At 34.4% G+C, this 19,161-nt stretch overlaps 2 protein-coding genes across 15 annotated transcripts in view; one reads left to right on the forward strand and one right to left on the reverse strand.

Moving 5' to 3' along the window:
* The window catches only part of LOC141451749 (protein gooseberry-like), an 88,527-nt gene extending 82,063 nt beyond the window's left edge, over nt 1-6,464 (reverse strand). Inside the window, exons 1-3 of one of the 3 annotated variants that reach the window (XM_074123393.1) lie at nt 5,650-5,720; nt 5,318-5,483; nt 4,098-4,247 (exon numbers count right to left, since the gene is read on the reverse strand). The gene's annotated coding sequence lies outside the window, so the exon portion shown is untranslated. Of the gene's footprint in view, nt 1-4,097; nt 4,248-5,317; nt 5,484-5,649; nt 5,724-6,442 lie in introns of those variants that run through there. The other 2 variants (XM_074123395.1, XM_074123394.1) reach the window with 2 other exon arrangements.
* Nucleotides 6,465-6,628: 164 nt separating this feature from the next.
* LOC141451742 (uncharacterized) overlaps nt 6,629-19,161 on the forward strand; it is a 72,043-nt gene continuing 59,510 nt past the window's right edge. For 9 of the 12 annotated variants that reach the window (XM_074123348.1, XM_074123345.1, XM_074123346.1 and 6 more), the window contains exons 1-4: nt 6,659-6,911; nt 9,857-9,958; nt 10,571-10,686; nt 14,380-14,451. The gene's annotated coding sequence lies outside the window, so the exon portion shown is untranslated. Of the gene's footprint in view, nt 6,912-9,856; nt 9,959-10,570; nt 10,687-14,379; nt 14,452-19,161 lie in introns of all 12 variants that reach the window. The other 3 variants (XR_012457074.1, XM_074123356.1, XM_074123354.1) reach the window with 3 other exon arrangements.

Consider the following 19,161-nt stretch of genomic DNA (forward strand, 5'->3'; position numbering starts at 1 on the left):
ATCCAGCACCGTATGGATCAACCACCAATTTCAGGCTTCAAAATTCTCTGCTAGAAAGAAAGAAGTTTTAAAGAGGGTTTTAGGATGTGGACACCCATTCAGACCATTGCTTTATTATGCCCGCAAATGGTTGCAGGCATTTGTACGCGAAAACCTTATTTACGTATAGTTTAGACATTACCAGGTATTACCAGAACAAAATTACAGGTTTTCCTGGCCACTTTAAATCGCTTTCCAATTGTGGGGTACTGGGTTCGATTCCCGGTCTTGGCCTTGGATTTTATTTAATGGTTAAATGAGAAATAGTAAAGTACGTTTGCTAGTCGCCTTCGTCCACGACACCTACTAATTGGTAGTTGGACGTTAAGCCCCGCCTGAAAAAATAGGCGATTAATTTACTTTACTTAAATCGCTTTCCCATCATAGCGATAGTTTGTGTTACAACAGGAAAACCATAGTCTTGGGAGTATCCACACCGAATTGTTCTTTTTTACTTATTCTACTTCGTCTACGTGTAAGGAATGCAGTTGTGTAACGCGCTAGTTGCTCTCTTATGCACACCAATCTATAAACACGTGACCCTAATCCAATATCTACGTGAACAGACAGTTTGCTATGTCTTCCCCTTTTTTCTAGGGGATAAAAAACAAATCTAGTTTTTTCATGTTAGTTTACCTCTCTTGGGAGAAAAAAAGTATTACAATTTTTTTTTTTGGTATGTAGCAAAAAAATAAAGAAATGGTTTACATAATTATTACTTCACAGGTAGTTCGATTGCAACATCAAAAAGGAAAAGCTACTGGAAAAAAGATCGAGTCCAGTTAAAAGTATAATATTTAGGTTGTTTATTGATTTTAAACAGTTTTTTTCTTTACGGGAATACAGAGAGCTCTTATGTGATCTGCCTTAGGGTACGTTCACAACGGAGCTTTGAGCATAGATGATAGCGGAGATGATAGCAGTGATGCATCAGCGCTTATAGAATAACCTTGTACATTCTTATGTGAGCGTGCACAACGAAGCTTCGACTAGTGACACATACGCGCTGCTATAAACGAGCATAGATGATAGAATTGAATTTTTCATTTTTCTGCTAGCTGAACTCCAGTATCGGAGCTTCAAAATGGACGTCGAAAAATTATTTAGTGCTGTCTTTACTCATTATTTTTGGTTATTATTTTATTATTTACTTTTAAACAATATTTTGTTTTTTAAATCGTGCTTACATTTATTTTCATGTATATTTATTTGTTGTTTTTTTTTCAATAAAATCATTACTTACCTAAGAGTGATCAATAGTTTTACTTCTACGGTTATAGGATTTCCATGACAATTTTTCCAAAGTTTTCTTAATTTTGATCTTATTTTTTCTAAAATATAGCCAAATGTGCGTGGACCCATCCTCACATATTCAATAAAACGATCCGGGTAATTTCTAAGTTCCTTATATAAATAGTGAAATTCACCCAAAGTACTTCGTTTTTTATTTATGGGATGTACATGATATTTTCTAAAGCGTTTTTTCTTTAAAATATACCATTTTGTTGCTTCTTCACTACTCGACATGTTGCATGCATCACAGCTCCGTTGTGCACACTAATCAGCGATTATATTTTACTCTATCAGTTATCATCTCTGCTATCATCTATACTCACAGTTCCGTTGTGAACGTACCCTTTGGCTCAGGTTCTAAGCAGCGATGTGCTTCATGAAGCCTAATCTTCCTACATATGTACAAGAGACTGGCGATTTCCAACACCCTCTTCCTGGACATCACTTCCAGTGTCTACATCCATTCCAGGTAGGAAGTATACACAGCACATTGTCCAACTTGTACGAAGCAATTTTTGTTTTCCGGACCTCGGGTACATTAACTTCCGATGAAAACAGAAAAAAAATTGAAATTCTCCTCTATTGCAATACTTCTTCTTATTCGAAGTAAGAGAAAGTAAAAAAATTGTTACCGGAAGTATAAATTCTTAATTAAACCATGTGACTAACTAGACACGCATAGCAGCGAGTATTTTAAATGATTTATTGTTGTAATTTGTTGGGAGTGTTGCCACTCTCTCCTACAATAGAGTGTGCTCCTGAGGGGTATTTGTTCAGTAGTCAAACTTACCTCCTGTAATTGAGTGGAAACTCGCATACATACACACAGGCACAACGCTGAGCTTATGGTTTCACTATGTTTATATTTTTAACTCGTGGTGTACTTTAATTCGTCTCAGGTAAAGCATTAGTTAAAGTGCTTAAAAGAAGTACAATCTGAAGCATCTTTACTACTTTTAAATAAAACAAATTATGTGAAAAATCACTACACCAAAGATTTTCACGAATCCTCAAGAGAAACACGAATTTTCAGCGCACTTCCGGACTCTGAACAGTATTCTCTTGTTTTATAGACAATAGACGGTGAACTGTAAGAAGCTGCTAGAAAGAGAAAATCTAAGGGCCACTTGCTAGTCTCGAACCCGGTGTCTCAAAGTATGCTAACCACTGAGCTAATGCCTTCCTCTTTTTTAAATAAAACCCCCCACCTAAACCGAATTTTACTGGAGAAATTTTTCCAATAAAATTTGTAGACTACCATGAGTATAGGGGTTTGTTGCTGTGTAAAGAGAATCGATCGAGACCTTTTCGAGAAAAACTCCAAAAATCTGTCCAGTAAAAGGGTACTTCCGGTGGAAGGGCTTCATTCAATTCGTAATTTCAACAACCCATTTAATCCGCCTTAAGAATATTGAGTTAGTAGCAGACATTCTTCTAAAAATAACACTTTAAAAAGGTGGCTCCTCTAAATACCATCTCTCCTAGAAATGTCTTCGAATCATACAAACAGAATAATCTGGTTAGATAAAAATGTTCTTCAAAAATTCGGAAAATTAATGTAAATTTGGAAAGAACTTAGTGAGAAAGTCGTGTGAGTGACACACACAGAGATTTTTGGACATATTTTATTTCTTCTTTGCTTGTACACGTGTCTAAACATTTGATAATGCACTTGATCTAAGGGTCTGTTTGATAAACAACCAATATTATCCCCGGTAGATCGCAAAAACGCGTGCTAAATTTTCTGGTTTATAGTGTGAGAGTGATGAAGCCTATACTCTTGATTAGTAAGATTGTGTGGTAGATAGTAGCGGTGACGTCGGCAATGACGAGTTGCTTAGTGTGTGGTCCGACTAACTACCTTCTCACTATAACACGCTTGATCTTATCGCCGTACACACGTCATTAATTTCAGATGTTCGGCTGTTAGCTCTTGTTGACATCACTAATAAACTAATGTTTTACAGGAGGCGCTCTCTAGTTCCAACATTCATCATACAGAGATTAATACGCGTCAGCTAACCTCTCTTTACACCTAACTTCCTCTTGAACTCTTTCCTTTATACCTAATACTTGTAAACCCACCCAGTTTCACTTCCTAGAAAATAATTACGATCAAGCCTAATTTTCGAAATACAAATTTTTACAGGAAATATATGATTTGACATCCCTGAGTCTGAAAAAGTATTTTGGTGAGTGTTAATGTAGGAATAACCTTAGAAGATGAGAATTATAGGAATCAAAAACATCCTCGAGATCAAGGTACTCTAGTTAAACTCACAAACCCAAAATCCTTCTCAATATAAATATTCTGTAACCTCTAAGAACTTCCTCCTCAACCTTCCGAAGTGAAATTCCTCATTTTCCACATCTTCTTTAATCAAATCTTCTGAGCATGAACTATAATTCGCCATCTTCCCTAAACATCTTCAAACGTTGTGTTCCTAACCAAAATTCAAAATGTTTTATTGGTTGACGATTACTTTGCCGATCACAGATTACCATAGTTTCTCATGTAATGATCAACAGGATTACTCATTAAATATACTTAAGATAAGTAATCTCCTATTTTTCAGACAGTGTTATTAAATTTTTTTCTAAACTGAGAATCTCCCACTTAACAAAGTCAAGCTTCATCCACAATCACCCAGGAAACCAAGAATCTAAATCCTACATAGAATGGAAATCCCTAGAAAGTAATGAACCATTCTAGGATTTAGTATACAGGATAGCGTGCTAGAGATCAAGACAATTTTAGTACTGACCTAGCTATTTCTCCTTTGGAGCTCCATTAGTTCCAGAGGCGGAGTGAAAAGGTGGACAGCATCGGCATTGATGAAACACTGAGCAAAGACCAGGAGTGAACTGAGAAGGGACTCCGGATACCAAATGTCGCAGATTGGTGATGCGTCTGTCTAAAAAAAAAAAGTAATAAACCAAAACTTTAATCGTTTTCGCCAATTTTTGTTTGCTCAAGTAAGTTTCACGCTAAATTTTAAAATCATTTGTTTATTTAATTTTTTTTAATGATTAAGAGCGAAAACGGTCCATAAGCAAAGAGAATGTTTAAAGCGGCAGCTACGGTTTGATTGCGAAGTGAACTAAAAAAGGAAATGCCGACAACTCAACACTAGTCTCCTTCATGTTTCTCACAAATTTTAGGTAAATTTTTTTTTGTAATGTTAGCAACATTGTTTACACCTTGTTTTATGTTCTGGTCTTATGTTGTGGGTGGCCTAATTAGCCAAGTAATTAACTAAACAAATTGTCCGTTTAAGGCCCTAGAGGAATAAAGTGGGGCCGCTATGATGCCACCAGTAATTATCCCCAATGCACACTGCCGCTGGAAGGGCCTCATTAGTCGGCCCTAAACCATCAACCAAGAACTAACCAAAACCAACCTAGTACTGAGTTAACAAAAAACACATCCCCCTCCCCCTGTAAATGATTCATTTCAAAGAAAGTGCATCTAATCGAATCCTTTTTATTAGATCTATCGATTGTGAGAGGAAGTGTTGCAATCGTGTGAATTTATCAAGTTTTTTTGTTTGTCTTTTCAGGAAATATATATTATGAAATAACATTAACAGGAAATCGTTATTTGCACTATAATATCAACTAAAACGGAAATGCTCTAGAGAAACTAAGTATGTACTCCAAACAATCTCGCTCTCTTAATTTTAAACTCCATGTAATGACTTTACTATGATGTAACACAGGCAGGAAATGATATTGAATATCATAAGGCAAAGGATCAGATCAATTTTTTTGAAGTCCGTCCAAAAATTCACTGACAAAGCATGCTTTTTTTTTTATGGGTACGCTTAAAGCAAAGGCTTTTGCTGCCCAACTTCGACTTTACTATACTTATTCTGCACTTAGGGAACGAAATATAACAATAAGATTTCATGATCAGGATAATCTTAGCACTATATCTGTGTCTTTCTTTAAAAATCAACAATTATCGAACCATTATTTTGCTCACATTGTTATTTACTGCAATGTTCCAAAACAATAAAATTAACGATATTCATTATTACTTAAGGTCATCCATCATCAATTGGTTAAATGTTTTCAATGAATTTTTGGTTTCCAATTTGAACTAATTACTTATGTTGAAAATAATCACATATGTACATATATTCAGAAAACTGAAATGAAACAAATGTTGAAAAATATAGTTTTTTTAAAAAAATATTGTTTACTACTTCCTTAAATAGATTTCAATATTATTATTATTTTTAAATATATGTTACTTAACTTTTTATGATATAGACAAAGTAAGTGTTAAAATATGCTATTTGTTTTTACAAATACCTTTAAATTTTTCTTATGAGAGATAACAGTTTCCTGTACTATTGCAGAACATTCTAACACAACAGAAACACCACCTATAATTTAGGCAGACAAAATAAAAGATAAATTATTTCAAAATATTTATATATTTGCTTAATAATTAGGTAATTTTAAGGAAATTATTTTTATTTTCTAGTTGCTGTAAGTATGGTCTAATGCAATTTAGCCATCTTAAAATTGAACATATGCAAAATTGGACCATAACTTTTAATGACTAATTAAAGACACAATTTTTTTGTTTAAACTGAACAAACATGCACAATAATCAGCATGAATGTGTAATAATAATATATCAGAATTCGAAAATGAAATATGCAAAATAAATGCTTTGTTTTTACAATCACAATTAGTTAAGTAAAACTTAAATGCCCCAACCTACTTTTTTTGTAATGGCCCACTGAGTTGTTTTAGTAATCTGATCCAAAATCAGCCTTCTCAATACAGTTCACGAATCAAGATTAAATAAATCCATCTAATTCTTTTTAAAAGTACAGTATATTCCCGATAATTATATTGGATTACATGAAAAAAAGATATCTCTAAGTAGCACTTAATACTATCCTCGCCATATTTAATTTGATTAAGCCCTATTATCATCTTAATTGTCAAGAAATTATAGTACTATGTAATAAAAAAAACCAACAAATATGTACTTTAATATCAGCACTTTTTGATCCCTTCAATTAGTTTTTATAATAAACTCAATTCTTAAAATTAATCTTGATTTTAATCCATAAATTAATACTTTACTTACCCATTTGAATTTAGTTAACACGTAACGCCATAATGTAAGATTGATTGAGAGGGGGCATTGGACTAATGATCTAATCTTTTGTTTTATAATAAGAAACATTTAACACTTCATTTATATAAAATAATTTAAATTTAATTAAATTATTTCAAATGTAATTATAATTTTAAAAAATGAAAATATTTTTGTATGTAACAATTATATGTCGAAATTATGTCTTCTATCAGAGTCCTTTGATAAAGACGCCATTATGATTTGATCTCGTTTTATAAGGATTTCTGGACTTATTTCGTGTATTCGATACTTCTTATCGTGGTATAGGTGATTCCCAGTAACTTGTCTAGTAAAAATTGTGTGTAAAATTTGCAGAATTATTGCTAGTTTAATTATTATTTACAATGATTTTAATTAATTCAGTAAAACCATTCTTTTAAAATACGGTGATGACTTAGAGAACTGAACATTCTTAAGAGTATGTATACATTTCTTTTTTATTTAACTTATTGTTCTATTTGGGATTTACTATGCCATTGATCTCTTTTATGAAGTTTGGTGAACATATCTAACGTTTTTGATTGTTTAAGAAAGTAATTTTAAATTGTAGGGTCACTAACTGAAATCTATGAAGTATTGTACATATATCTTAGTACAATTGATTGATTTATCTACAAAATTATTACTTGGATGAAGTTTTTTGAATTTAAGCTCACATTATTGACCGAAAAGAAATCAGAAAACTGGTTAAAATTGAGCAGAATTTCATAAACTTTTTTTTCCTTTCTACCAGTTCTATTCCTAAGATGAGGAATTGTAACTTAAATTCATCCATGCTTATCAGTTTAAGTTTGTCATATTTCGTTTTATTGCTACCTCAATTATGCTTCTTGATTAGCCCGCAGTACCTTGTAATGTAAATGTGTCTGGATTTAAATTAATTAGTGACTATAATTAACCACAACTGCCAGAAAAACTAAATGATTGATTAGTTTGCTAAAAGTTTATTAGTTTTGCTAAAAGTGCTCATCAAACGTGGTCACTCATAAGTTCATGTGAGTGAGTGGAAGGTGTCCCAAGTAATTTTTGCAACTTCCGAACTTATTTTTTTTCTGGTTGTGTACTTTTTGGAAAACTCTTAGCCCTAAAAATGATTTTTCTGAAAATAGTAGGCGAGTAGAATATCTTAAAAATGGAATGTCACAGAATGCTATACTTGGTAATTCAGTTTTTGTGAAATTATCGTACCGCTAATAAGTTTTGGCTTCAATCCCTCAACCGAAAGTATCGGTATAAAGGTAAGGTCCTATTTCTTAGGCTTTGTAGCCAAAAGATGCTTATTGCCTTATTCTTCTTGTAGGTTCCAAGATTTCCTCCCCCAATGCCGGTCGTTCTTCTTGCTTATTTGCTTCTTTGTTCTTCAAGTTTCTAAAATCTTTCGCCAACTAGCGATTGTAATGCTTACTTGTTCTTTAAACCTGTTTTTGAACCAGGGAGTACCAAAATGAACGATCATTTTTAACAAGGTGGTTTTTAGATTCCATTCCCTATCTCCGTTTTGGGCTTTGTGCGCCTTCACTCAATAGAATCTTGGTGAACTCACACGACTTTTTCTGCATTTCTCATAGTTCGGTGACAGTATTCTAGGAATTTTCAGCATTCTTAACTTTTTAGTAGCATTTATAATATCACATCATTCTCTATAATATCATAATCTTACAATATGTGCATACATATTATAAGATTATTTTTTAGAGTACTTTTTGGTCTCAGAATAACCCAAAACGGATTTTTCGGTGCAAACACAGAAAATAAAAGAAGACCTACAGTGGATAGTTCCGCATTTTTAATGATATGTTTTTCTCAAGCTGCGTTTCTTTCTTCTAACTTTCTCTCACTCTTATAATTACTCTTGAGTTTTTCCAGCTAAAGGAAACCTTTTTAGCTTCTTGCAATTAATCGTGACTAAAGTCCTGGCTGCACTGTGGTCAGTAACGACAGGTCTCACTAGCATATCTTCGTCCCTCAGCTAATTTCGCTTTTCCGACGGTTTATATTCCACAACTACACTTCCACGTCACAAGCTTCAACTTACATTGGATTCGCTTCTAGCTGCCGCTTGAATATTGCTGTCGTAAAGCACACTCATAGACTTCTAGAATTTACAGAACCTATTTGTACTTGCTTATAAAGAAATAAACAAATAAAAATAACAATATCATAACTATATTTTCATAATAATAAAAAAAAAAAGCATATTTACAGAGTACAATACAAGTTTTATTGCATAAGTTAAGCGTTCTGATTCCCATGGGAAAATATGTCCAAGTTACGTCTCGGCAGTATAAAACTCTTCTATACAATTGGCAGGATAATCTCTAAAAAAAAAGTACATAAGAAAGCGATTATATCATTGGTCAAAAAAGAGGTGTTTTTGGTAGCTAAATTTAAATACATTGAGAGCAAAATAATGTTTTATTTACCACCCTACTTAAAATTTTATCAAATTTAAAATAAGTTCTCGGTAATTGGTTACCACCATTTTCTTTTTGTATATCTCAATACAGTTCCGGAAAATGTATTATTTAGACAATTCTGTTTATACATATTATTTCAATTTTCCATGCTACAGTAGAACTTTCTATTTTCCAGAATACTGTAAGAATACGTGTTCACATTTTCTTCCTGGTTGTATCTTCTTTCTAATCCAGGATGTTCCCAACAGTTAGAGTACTTTCTTTTGTTATTTACATATTCCATATAGAGCTAGTGTAGTTGAGATGTCAATTTTTATGACGTCTTTTCTTTAGATGTATATTTTTCTTTACTTTTCTTTTTCTATTCATATCAAGAAGTAGTGTGAGATATTTCGAAATTGAGTGGTCCAGCGAAAGTACACATTCTTATTTTTTTAAGGATTTTGGTCAAAGTATATTTACCGTAAGTGCTGCTTTAGTTCAAAAACAATGTTGAGCCCTGTCTGAAAAAATAGTCGATATCTTAATTCTACTTACTTATAACTTTCTCAAAGCTGCGATAAAGCACCGTTTAAGTGTTAGAATAGCACAGAATTCATGCTAAACTTTGCATAGTTTCATTTAAGGGTTAATTCTGTGACTTCAAGTTGCCTTTTAATTTTTTTTTTTTTTTTTGATAAATTTCTACCAATAAACAAGTTTAATCCGAATCATTTCGAGAATTAATATAAATGAAAAAACTTAAAAATAAATTCTATTCCGTAAAATTTTGTTTTTTAAAAATTATGTTTAACTAATTTTTCTCAGTCTTGGAATTCTATGTAAGCTGCTAAGCAGTTACTTGTTTTTTGCTTTATTTTATTTTTTAGAACAGTTGTAAACTTGAAATTTTAGCAGTATAATAATTTTCATTCTCATTGATTATTCATTGTCATTATTGTTACAGAATATGTGATCATACCGTTCTATTGTGAGGACTGGAGGACTAACAGAAGGCAGACCTGGGACTGAAACGATGGACCTCAAATAAGTTTGAATACTTAGTGCGGTAAGTTGACAGAAAATTGTTGATTCGTTTGCGACAAAGTCAAGAAAATACTGAATTATCTGATATCAATAATTTGAGCTGTTCGCTATGTTTTTCCATTTATAGAAACTAGGTAACAAGGGATAATATAAATACGTAATAATTTGTTACGTCATAGTTATAACATTATTTTATTATTATTCTTTTTAATTCTATCAAAACGAATGATTTTTTTTTTTTCTTCTATTATCCAAATAAAATTTAATAGATTATTTCTGGTTTATTAGTTGACAACAAAGGAGACAGGTTGGCCGGTCTCCGGCTTGTAAGTGTCGTGAAATCTCGTTAGTTACAGAGGAGATGGCGTTTAATGAAATACTTAAACAGATCAGCCACACTAAATAATCTCCAACTAAACAGCTAAACTACAGCATCTTCTTGGTCCCTGGGGGCTCACATCTCTATTAGATTTCTTCTTTTTTTTTTTTTTGCTTCTTTTTCTCCTTCATTCCCCGGTCTATTTCTGCTGTATTCGTGCAGATTTTCTATTGTGAATTTTCACAGCGGAAATACATATTTGCAGTAATAATAATTTTCACTCTAGTTTATTATTAATGCTCATTAATATTACAGAATATGTGATTCTACCGTTCTATTTTGAGGACTGGAGGAACTTTAGATGGAGCAAAAATTTGCCTATATCTTAAAACTATGGAGGTTACAGCTCTAAGAAGTTTGCTATTAGTGCGGTAAGTTTAACAAAAAGAATAGTATAGCTATTTGCGTGAAAATCAAGAAAACGTTGATCTGAGTTCGAAGAGATGTTTTTTGAAATTGGTCTGTGAGTAGTGCATAGTGTGTAAAAATCGTAAATAGTTATAAATATATTTATAAATTATCATTTTATTTTTTTAAGCATTCCTCCAGAAATGTATTTTCTGTAAACCTTGTGTGCTTACTATATTACGGTTTTCCGGAAAAATTGAATGGTGCTCGCTCACTGGGTGAGGTGCTCTTTCCTCAAAAAGAAATCTGTTAGGAACACACTTTTTTCCCTACCACTTCTTACAAGGTTCTACCTCTCTAGATTTCTGTGTGATCTGAACATTTGAAGTACATTTAATAGTTTCAAGAGATTTTACAGTTTGTGAAACTGTGCATTATTAGTGAAATGTGACCTTAGAGGGAACCCTACCTCGCCACTTCTTTGCAGGAAGTGTACAATTTTGTGGGACCTAGCAGAAATTTCGCGAAGAACAATCAAACGGAATTGTTTTTCACTTTTTCAGAAAATATAAAATTTTCGTTAGATTTGCTATATTAATTTGCTGAGATTGCAATGTATAGATATAAATGCCCAATTGTGAATGAGCGGTCAATCCAGTTACTTCTAGCCCCTGATTGCCAACTTCCCGTAATGGCCGCCAAACTAGAGCGTCCCCTTGGAAACAATGTGTACTGGCGAGAACGAACCAAGGGGGGGGAGCGGGGAATAAAAGAAACAGAGTGAATATAAAAAGTGTGAAAGTGAGCAGTCTATTGTTTGTTTGTCTGTAAATAGTGTTGCTCTGAGATTGAACAATAACAAAACAGTAACAACAGTAATAATGATAACAATGATAGTTTTATTGTTGGGTGCATGTTGGCGACCATAGTGAAACTGACATTGAGATTGTAGACCCTCGCCACTGCTAGAGCACAATTAAACTATTCTTAGAGGCGGCAGAGTGCACTATTCTGGAACTAACTGGTGCCAAATAGTTCTTGGCTATGATCTGCTTACATCGGGGGTCTAGTGTGGTGTTCATCAACGGAATGAGGACGGTCTACTAAGAACTATACAACTGGTTTGTAATGTCCTGTCGCCAGGACTGCTTTGTATCAATTCAGCCACGGGTGCCTTCTCTCTCTCTCTAAAGTATAATTTGCAAAGAATTAAATGGTACTAAGAATGAAATATCTTTTGAAAAACCCAGGTTTGAAGAAAAGGTGTTGCTGATGTGAAATGTTGGTTGCTCGAGATTTTAGTAAGAAAAAGTCAGGTGCCACGATAGCCGAGCGTTTAGAGGCGTGACCTGCAAAGCTAATATGTATTATGGTACCGGGTTCGATTCCCGGTCTTAGGCCTTAGATTTTATTTTAATGGTTAATAAGAGAACTTTGTAGTAAAATATGCTTGCTAATCGTCTCCGTCCGTGACACCTAATTTGGTAGTTGGATGTAAGGCTCGCCTGAAGAAAAAATTGTAAGACAACTTTTCTACATGACTTTGCTGCATTCTTTGTTATTGTTTGCAAAGCAATTGGTTGAGCAGTTAATGCAGATCGACATAGCATGGGTGCGGGTTGCTTCTATATCCTATCACTATGTATCACATCAGAAGTTTCCAAACAATTTATACTTACTTACGAGAATGACAACAGGTTAAAAAAAAATTAAATAAAATAAATTCAAAATATATAAAGAAATAAAGGTATAATAATAATTTTAAAGCAAAAAATAAAATAAAGTGACTTCTAAAAAAAAAAAAGACAAATAGTAAGGAGGTGTGGTAAGAATTACAGGCCTCGTGCCACCCAAACAAAGCACACAGTTCGTATATTTCGTAAAACTTGGAGTTTGGGTAAATTATATCTGCAGCACCTGTAGGACTGACGATGGTGTGGAGGAGGTAATTTTCAGGAAAGTTGCGAAAATGAGAGTGCCAAACCCACTGGCCGGGAAAATTACTTCTCCACCTTCCATCACATTTTCACTATCCACCTATATATATATATAATTGCAAAACACTTTTCCAACTGTTGGAAAACTGAATGTTGCAAGAGATGGAAATGTAAGCTTGTTGTTTTTCTGTGTGCGACCAAGCACGATGACTATTGTTTATGTGGTACATTGCACGATAGGAACAATAAGAAGGTCCTGATTCGGGATAGCCTAACTGTTTTGTGGATATTCATTAGTGCATTCATCGAAGAATCGGTACTTCCAATTGGTTGATTTTTTTTTTTTTTGGAGATTGCTCACGTTGCATTACATTTTCTAAGAAATAATAGCGATGACATTCAATGCCAGAGCTACGGGTGAAACCTTGTAATTTATAAAGCTACCCTCCTAAATTCACTTTGGTGTTATTCCAACATGGCTGAACGCTTTTGGATGATCATCTCCACCATCTTGATGGGCTACTTTGAACTGATGAAAGTCTGCGTTGCCTAGCCAAGGATAGCCTTTGAGAGTTTAGTAAGCTAGAAGGATTCACAGCATGTTGTTACGTCAGTGTGAAAAAACGTTTTCATTTGACTCTTTAGAGAAGAAAAACTCTTGCCTTTTACTTTGCTCCTTAGAATTTTATAGATTAATTTAAACAGGAGGCGGTCCTCTAAGCAATGGGTGCGTTACAGATCCTTGGCAGAGGCTTTCCAGCGAGCCATCTACTACAAAGTCCTACTTCGTGAAATTGTTTTTCCACTGATTTTGGGAAATTACAAAAAATATATATAAATATTCACTCATTTTTTTTTTTTTTTTTTTTTTTTTTTACACAAATTTCATTTCATTCGTAATCTTAGTTTTTATTTCAAGATTTTATTTTCTCCTTTGTCGGCAAGATTACATTGTCTTCGTGTTGAAAGAAAACCAGTAGATCGGAAAAATAACATACTGAAAGAAAAATACCGTGCTAAATTATTAGTTCATGTGAAAATATAATATTCTAATAATTTTATGTTACATAATAGATTTGCGGATGTGGCTTATTTTTTTTTATTCTAATTTAGTAAAATATGATTCTTATCCTAGAGTAATTGTTCTAGGAAGATTGTGTTTACACTTAGAAGAAATTAAATAAAAATCTAAAACGGAATTTCCTGTTTTTTCTTTTCATCGACATATTTCTGAAGGATATTTCAAGGAAACATGAAGCCATATTAAATAACCATTTTAACTTGCTATAAATATAAATATAATTTACATATATATATATTTTTTTAAATAATTTCTTCATAAGAGAGTATGTGCTTGTACAATTACATTGTGTTCCCTTCAGCACATTTTGTGGGCAGCAACCACAAATTCAAAAATTAAGAAGACATTTCCATCAACATGGTTGAATCAGGGAATCAAAAATCCTGCCCTGCGTTTTTTGGGGGTGGGGTGGGCGCAACGAAGAATGGAAATCGCTGATTATTATGGCTCACCTTAAATCGGCTAGCTGTAGTACATATGTGGAGAGAATGAATTCTGAATGCTGACAGAGCCCTGGAGGCACTAAGACTGATGGCGGATTTCAAACACCCAAAAATCAGCCGGATGCTCTTAAAACGTCGGTTACCTGTGAACAACTCAAAATTGAAAGTTATTTTAATAAGTGGTTCTTTTAAGTAAAATTTTATTATCTTTGATTTTATTCGTCACATGTTAATCTTAATCCTGACCTATTTCAGGGTTTCGTCCACCATCCGGAGTTTAACCAGTTGGGTGTAGAGATTTCTGCTTCACTACCTCTGAGGATGAATGTAAGTCCGATATTATCCAGCAATGAGGCACCTAGCCACGCTTTCAATGAAATTTTAAACTGTTAAATGTAATAAAGATCATAATTTAATAATAAGTACAAATTGTTTAAATTGACTGCAATATATAAAATTTAAAAAAAGTAGAAAATTTCGCGTTATGGCGGGGACAATATAAATCTCGGTGTGTAGTGGAAGTGGCGATAAACAGTTGCCGACTTGCCGGCAAGAAACCAATTGGAAACGCATGAAATTAATTTCCATGCTAGATATAAATTAATAATGCGAAGCAGATTTTTTTTACTTAGTTCTGTGGAAGATGTCTGTGTTCGCCTTAACTAGTTCTTCCTAGACGAGCTATCCGTCTTACGTTCTTACCCAAAAACAGAGCTAGGAAGTTTTCCTATGCGTTTTTCATTGTAGGTGATGCTTTTTGTTTTTTGTTTTCTTTTTTTGACATTGGCTTTCGCCATACAGCCAGCATCGTCTAGGTGCTTATCACTAGAATATCACTCACTCTCCATTCTTACTTATAAATACATTCGCTTCACTCATTCATCCCCCTACTATATACAACTATTTACATATACTACAACTAATGGATGGATCAGTACTCTGTGCTCCTGCCATCCTTATAGCTTAACCGAAATTAAAATCTCGTAATCCTTCTCCAATCGTTTTCTTCCATTCATTCTATAACTTTTAAATACATTCATGTTTCATTGCTAGCTCTGCTATAGGTTTAAGCACATAGATGTTGGTGGAGAATATTATGTCTTCGTAGCAAAATGGTGTATCTAAATACCTGTATATGACGTCAAACATTCGTTTCCTATGTGACGCATATTTTCTTTCTCGTAACGCTCTTAAAGAGAAGTATTGCAATCGTGCAGATTCCAGTTTTCACTGGAAATTTTCGAGTTTCCTGAGCGGAAGTACGAAAAATTATGATTTAGGAAATCTTTCTTCCGCGTGTCTTCAGTATTAGAAAGAAGGTCGAATTTTAAAAAACAAATATCTTCTTTTTTTTTTGGTGGAAAAATTAGTTGTTTTTTTTATTTCCTATTTTGAGTCCCTAATTCGTCGGAGACTGTGTGTAAACGCGCGAGAACGTGCATATGTGTGTGTGTGTGTTAACAGAGGATTCCGCTGAGTAATTTCCCGAGTGGGTTCCCACGCCTGTGTTTTGTCAGTGTGTGTGTGTTTTGTGTGGTCTCCAAAACTCCTGTGAATACACTACTGTATGCAGTGTACTGCCTGTTATTGTGTGCATGTGTATGTGTGGTTGTTGATGGAATGGTCCAGTCCTGTGTGAATCTTGTTCCCCCTTCTCGCACACTCTCTCTCTCTCTCTCTCTCTCGCGGACCATCCTGGTACTCCGCCATTGTTAGCCATCGCGTCAAACATCTCCCCCCACCCCCCGCGATACTCCTACAGCTAATATCCCCCTACTCTTATTCTCCCTCACAATATCTGATGACGCACATATGCACATATATGTCCATACGCGCGTCACTTAATACGATACCTGGTGTGTCAATTGAGTGCTGTAGCCTGTGTATCTCTCTCTCTCTCTCTCTCTCTCTCTCTCTCTCTCTCTCTCTCTCTCTCTCTCTCTCTCTCTCTCTCTGTCAATACATGGATATATCTTCGGCTGCTGTATTACTCACCATCACACAGGCATTACGTTTTGTAATAATTACAAAAGAGCTGCTACTGTGGTGACAGTGCTGCTACTGCAGTGGGCAGCACAATGCCTCTATGGGGTCGTCCACCCTCGCTTTGTAAGTTCTACTAAGCATCTCTAAGGCCCAACCAGATCTATCTACGTAACCTTATTTTTGACCAAATCTGCCTTCTATATCTATCGAGAAGTGCATGGAGCAAGAAGTTTTCAGTTTTCTTGGCGTTCATCTCAAGCTCAAAAAACCAAAAAAAATGTAACCATTCTTTACCCTCAGTTTACGGACTTAAATTATCTTGGAACCTAAAATTTAACTAAAAAGATAGTTGACTTCGATAGTATTTTCGTGTCCTATACTTAAATGATAGTGTTGAAAGAAGCGGGACAATCCCCAGATCGCCCCGACTTATACCTGTATTGTGCGCTGTTTAAGAAAAACTATTGTGACATCCGTTTAGACAAATTAGCAAGCTACTTCCTGTGTACTAATTCTAATCAAAACCCAGAATTTTACACACATTTGAGTGCAACTTAGGAAACGGTAATTTGGTTGAGTGCTAAACTTCGCTTCTTCCAAAAAAAAACGAGTTTTGTTACGAAAGAGAGCGTTGAAACACGCAAAAACGGGAAGCACCTGATTACCATCGTCATAGATTTGATCATCACTTTTTGAAGAGTTTCTTGTATTGTCGGACCAGATAAACTTTGGTCGAAATCAAGTAGCCGGAAGTGCCACTTTACAAAATCAGTTTCTTTCAGTTTTTGTTCAGATTTTCTCGAAAATGGCCCCTGATAATTTCCTTTAAACTGATAGAGGCTCAATTTCATTAAATAGACTTTTAGAATTGTAGGAATAGATTTTTAGAGTAGTAAATAAAGTAAAGTAATCGCCAATTTTTTTAGGCAGGGCTTAACTTCCAACTACCAATTAGGTGTCGTGGACGGAGGCGACTAGCAAACATACTTTACTATAAAATTTCTTTTATTAACCATTAAATAGAATCCAAGGCCTAAGACCGGGAATCGAACCCAGTACCACAATACATACTAGCTTCGCAGGTCTCGCCTCTAACTGCTCGGCTACCATGGCGCCCAAGTTTTAGATTAGTATTTAACTAATTTCTCGCAAATACCTGTAAAATGAACTTGAATAATTCTGAAGTAATTTAGTTTTTCTAAGTTTAAAAAAAAAAAATTAATTACGTAAAGCTACGGTAAGCGGAAGTGGTGTTCAAACTTGACTTTTTTTTATTTCTAACATGCCACGAGAATTCAGCACCACAGCCTTCGTAAATCTAAAACATACTGATATAAAATTATCCAGTTAACAGATGCGTTTAAAAAGGAAGACCCCAAACGAGCCAACACAATATAGAGGAAGCCAGTGGATCTGAGAGTTCTCGCCATTAATATCGTCTACCGAGCATAATCCGATATTATACGCTCATCTATACCGATCTTCTGCTTTTTTAGAAACTGTGCCAGAAATTATTTTAGAAAGATTATTATATTTTTCGTAGTACATTTCAACTTATTTAATAAACATAATTTTTTTTTTTGTTTAATGTTAAATTAAAATTTTTTTACTTTGATCCTTGTGTTTGATATTTGATACACGTGATTTTAAACTGTTTCTTGATAATAAAGTCATTAGTTACGGTGATAAAATAAAGCAATTAAAAGATCGTAAGAGCGCGATTAGTACACTATTAAAACATTGGAAATAAATTTGCTGTGCTGATTGAGGCTTTTTTGATTGTAGTAATCAATTTTGATTTTAGATTGATTCGATCATTACAGAAAACAACGACATTACTTCCTCAGCCACTTAGTCGAAATTGTTAGTTTCAAGGAAATTTTGAGTACGTAAACTGCGCCAAGGGAAAGTCGTGCGAGTGTGATCACACCGGATGCTGACCACTGACAAAGCGAAGTAATTTGTGAAAATCATCTTTTTCTCTTACCATTAAAGATGTATTTTTCTTTCGGGTGAAGGAAACACACAAAAAGAGGATGAATAGCTAGAGAACGTGTGCGCTATCTGGAAAAACTGATAGATAAACATTTCATGGTTATTTGACGCGACAATTAGGGGCGGTAATTAAACCGAAAAAAAATATATTCATTTCTTTTGCATCAACCGCCTCGTCCCTTCAGTGTGCTTCATTGAATGAGCCGCTGCTCTCGGTGTAGTAGGGTTAGTTGTAAGAAAATTAGGTGTGTAAAAGAGTCCGGAACCGCTGTGTACACACAATAATAAAGCACACAGAACTGTCTGTCTCTTGCCGACGACCGCTAGAAGGCGTCTAAATCTGATTTGTTCGCGCGCTTCAAAAAATGCAAATCGATTTGTACGGACAATCGGTAGCCGAGAAATTGTCCATTAGACTCATCTCACACGTACGTTCTAACACAAGTACACACACACACACACCTCTGTTCTTACATATTTCATTCATTCACTAGATCTACTTTAAACCCTTTCTCTTGAACTTGCGACGACACAACACAGTAACTTTTTTAAATATTTTATTCTATATTCTGGATCACAAAAAGTGGTAATTAAGAATTGATTCTTGTGAATCAGTTGTATGAATGCCTGTGGAGGGTGTGGTCAGCGCAACTCATAAAAGGAAAACTCACTGGACGTTCGAATTAAGTTTAAGTACGGTCATCGGATCCGATAGTAAGCATTTCATTCCAAGTTTTATATTCTACGTCTAAGTACCACAATCACGCTTGGTAATAAGGTTTTGGCTAAAAGTCAACCAACGGGATATTTAAAAACTCTAATTACAAAAGAACTTTATTAATCAGAAATAGTAATAATAATTGGACTGAGAGAAAGTGAGGAGGTTAAACTAGTGTTAATTGTGGCCAGAAGGCGGCTGCTGTAGTGTTGGGATGATCTGCTCTAGCAACTACAACATCATCAACTACAAAAACAACAAGCGCTCAGAGAGAAAACAAGCTATGACTATCTCCTGTTGGTCCTGCAGACGATTGGTTCCGCTACTGTTATTATTAT

Source organism: Rhodnius prolixus, unplaced genomic scaffold (assembly GCF_049639745.1).
Source record: "Rhodnius prolixus isolate KJV_2025 unplaced genomic scaffold, Rpr scaffold_14, whole genome shotgun sequence".
In the NCBI taxonomy this organism is placed as follows: Eukaryota; Metazoa; Arthropoda; class Insecta; order Hemiptera; family Reduviidae; genus Rhodnius; species Rhodnius prolixus.